A 4,426-nucleotide genomic window follows, 5' to 3' on the forward strand; every position below is an offset into this window, starting at 1 on the left:
ACGACTCATTTATTTATGTCGTTCAACATTTTACCAATGAAGCGGTTCATCTTCCTTTGCCTGTCAATTTCTGCCGCTTCATTTGGTTTCGCAGCAATGTACTTGCTCAAGGTATCTGTAAAAATGAGCAGGATTGTGTAGCAATTAGGGACTTACTGGTTCATATACTTGATAAAGTTGATTGTCCCTAAATTCAGCAAAATATACTAAGCATGAATCACTTATTTCCGACGGCCTTCAATTTTTTAGGCGTGAGTGCCCTCCTGGGTGGTGCCTGGTTTTCGGAACGCACGTAGCCCCAACAAGGGGCTCCCGTGATGCTGCTGTTGTGGAGGGCACTCACACCCCACAGAAGCTTCGTCGCCTCCTTGCAGAACAAGCTGTCTCTCGGACGCAAAAGCAGCCATGCCCACTTCTCCTGCTGCATGAATATGCCATTTCCTAGGTGAATCTGCGCAAGAAAAACGTTGAATCATGATAAAAGACTCAGGACATATTTTGTTCTTGAAGATGTTAGTTGCGCTCTTCGGTCGTGCGAGTATAGTTTTGCTCATATGTATTGAAATAGTTCTGATGAATCTTACACTTCACTTCTGCAACTGGATGTTATCTTATATAACATTTGCATACTAAAACTTATCCAAATATTCTTTTTCTAAAGCAAGTACAGTTCACAGAATGTAAGTCTACAGGTGCATATAGTGCTCTATATTGGTAATACTACCCAAGCCCTCACCAGGAGAGTCGTTGTATTTTAGTTATATAAGACTGGGCAAAAAGAGGGGTGGAATAGTAAGTAAGAAAAACATCAACTTAATCCTTATTTGTTACTTTTACACTAATATGGCTCCAGCGAAACAAAAAGCATTCCTTCCAATGATCAATGAAAAGCAAATCACATATATTATTGCTGTCTTTATGTCTCACCTGAACAGTTTGTGAGAAGCTGCAAGATATTTTGGAAATAAGCATATTTACAATTTCGAGTGCTCTAGATATGTGTGGAAGTTAGAATAACGCCTTCGATGTTCTAACGACTGAGCTATCACGGCGGCTCATGTGTGAAAGTTAAATTAGCAACTGTGTAACATATCTTACAGCTATGTTACAGTTGTTAGTTATGTTGATTCCATAATATTCTACTAAAACATAAGAGACCACCAGACACCCTAAAAGGTACTTAGAGCTGCCACTGACAACAAGTGCTCTTGTATATTGCAGATGAAAATTTCCTTTGTCAAGTACAATAATAGGAGGCACTCAAGAATCAAAAAGAGAGAGCCTCAATTCATTTCCCTTCTTTCTGACATTAGGACTTGTCACAAAAATATTTATGAAGCTTGTACTGAATGCCGTGACATTCCAAAAAAGGGTAATGGAGAAGATGGCACTGGTAATTTGTGAAGTAACCTCTTAATCTCTAAAGTCACCAGTTCATAATTTACAAAGTATCCGTAATATTTGAATAAACTAAGCATAAACATACACAGAAGTGCAAGTGCAACGCAAGTTGCATAACTATGCATTCAACCCAGTAGTGATAATATTGCTTAGAATAAACATAAATTTACAAAAAGTAAAGCTACTTCATTGTTTACCTGAATAAGGGCATGCACACAGACACGGACACTAGAAGAAAATGCACACAACATAAGCAGTGTTCAAGAGTCTGTGCGTGCCTTTATTCAGTTAAAAGATGAACCAATACCAACTAGCCCTAATTATCAAGGTACTGTAAAGCTACTTACTTGATTGTCCACCAGGAAAAACAGCGGCAGTTTATCACTGGCACCCAAAACTAAAAGGCAGAACAAAAGAAAAAGTCGATGAGCAAAAAAAAAACTAGGCACACATATGCCAGCATGGCTTCAAGGTATGAAACGTAAGCATTATTTCCAAAACTTTTTTTCTTAATTTTCAGACACAACATTACTATCAACCCTAATTTTTGCTTTGTTCAGACCAATAGCAGCTGGTAAAGCTTTTATCCCTATTGGTTTTTCAACTCATGCTCCATAAATTGTTAAGAGCCCAATCGCTGAGCTGCACAACCAACTGATCAATGTTCTACACGGTGTTATTTAAACAACTTAATTTTAATCCCAATTAAAAGTTCATAATTTATACAGTTTCTAAAACAACGCTCTCTTTTAATTGACTATCAAAATTTATTTCCTGCGATTTAGTGTGTTTTATAGGCCAAAAACTTCAGCCTAACGTGAAGTTTACCCATCTTATTGCTTATGCTAATCAAAAAACTGCCTTCGGTGTACAAGACCTCATTTAATCTTTATTTATCTTCCCTGATGCCTAATTGTTGTCCTGCTTTCATAAACAGTCAAATCACCTATGGCATTATTACATGGGCAAATATGCATAACAATATTCTTTTGTTAACAGAAAACATTCAGAATCAGGGCATACACATAATTACCAACAGTTCTTTTTACTCTAATGCTGCTCGCCTCGTCTAGGCTAACTTCATACTAGTTGTATCTGACTTGTTTAGTTATCACTTAATCATAACAGTATTCAAACTAGCTTTTGTATGAACTAAATTGTTACAGAATGTTCAAAAATACTAATTACGCAAGGTTTGCCCATCATTACAACTTCCTTACACCTAACCATACACCAACTATGGCAGAATGACATCCTACTTTACAGTGATTAAATTATAGAACTTGCTCCACACACTTGAAGAATTTCATCTCCTAAAGCTAGCTTGTCAAGAATAATTATTCATGCAAAAAGCATATGCAATTAGCTTTAAAGTCTTTGTAAATTTACATTTAGGTTTTATTGTGAGTAAAGCTACGTGTACAACTATTAATATGTAGAATGAGACAGAGATCCGGAACAGCCGCCCATGTCTTGAAGCGAGCACACGGCTTACACCAACATGGCTTACAGCAACACGGCTTACACCAACAAGAAAAGCCCGTTCTGGAGGCGGCACCGACTCGTACGCGCTCCGAGGGGTGTGGCGCTAACGTAGCCTTGAGAACGAGCTACCGCTGGCTTCCCGCGGCAGCGTTGAATTTATTTTTTCTTTTAGTTTGCTTGCTCATGTTAGATTTCCGCCATGTTAGAATGTTAGATTTCCGCCATCGCATGAATGTTAGATTTCCGCCATCGCAAATAGTATTTATTATGGTACACAACAATCAAGCAAGCTTGAGTGAATTAGCAGTTAAACATAGTAAACATGCCGACCAACAGTGCGTCAGGCTGTCTAAGTGGCTATGCTTATGAGGAAAACACTTGTGATCAGCAGTACTTCTTCAAACCCCCAAATTACCCTGCAGTTCTCAAGGCCTGAACAGCTGCTATTCCATTAAATATCTTGAAGATAATGGTCAAGACATACTTCTTAGGTACAGGCCCGGACCTTATTTATCACTAAGTAGTATGTACTCATTCGGCCCTCATTTAGCTACTTTAGCTAAATCTGCATATTTGGAAAATAATTTCCTGTTGTTTCACATGCATAGGTTGCAGACAACGCTCTTTCACCAATCCCAAAGCGACAGCCGTGCCGCCGCTCCACGGGTGCTAGAGGGGGCCGCTCCTCGCCTCTGCGACAGCGCGTGCTTACCCAACGGACGGTATCTAAAAACGTCCTACACCACGCCAATTCTGCCACTGGAACACACGAATGCTGTGCATGAGGTCGCTGCAGAAGCTCTTTATGCATACGGCACTTAAACCGGCTCTTGAACTTCTTCGATGTAGCCGATAATCTTCGGGCATCTGCACAACTGGTCAGGCAACATTTCTTTTTTTTTGATATGATATATAAGGAGATGTTGCATTTTTTAAAAATCAATTCCACACACGGTTTGTGATCGCTGCTGCTACTACTGTCAAAAAAAACGTTAAAAACAGCCTTATTTCCCGATCGTATCAAAAATGACAGCCCTGTATTGCCGGAGTTACAGAAAAATCTACCTCTGCCAGATGAAACAACATGGAAGCCGCCTTGCGGAGTGGGTTGCTTCGAATATGCCAGTAGAAAGCGCGAACTTGCTCTGAATTGACCAGGGGAACCGGGCGAGAAAACTTTGATCCTGCTCAACCAATGCGATTCGCCATTGACAGATGGTCTCACTGAATTTGCTCAACTTTAAAATACTTGTCTGCTTACCACTAACAAATACTATATGTATATTGATTAAATAAACAAACTGAAAAGGACCAGGAGGCTAGCCTGACAATATAAACACTAAATCGGATTGAAAAAAAAGGAAACAGTCATTTCAATTATAAAGTAGTAAATATATGGCTGGTAGGTTATTGAGAACCACTTGAAGTAATTTTAGCGAGTGGTACCAGTGGCATCAACGGGCATGGCTGCATCCGTGGCTGCTCTCAAGAAGGCGATGGAGGCTCTGGTAGCAGTAACTAAGGTAGTGTTCCTGACCAT

The sequence above is a fragment of the Rhipicephalus microplus genome, unplaced genomic scaffold (genome assembly GCF_043290135.1).
Source record: "Rhipicephalus microplus isolate Deutch F79 unplaced genomic scaffold, USDA_Rmic scaffold_17, whole genome shotgun sequence".
Lineage (NCBI taxonomy): Eukaryota > Metazoa > Arthropoda > Arachnida > Ixodida > Ixodidae > Rhipicephalus > Rhipicephalus microplus.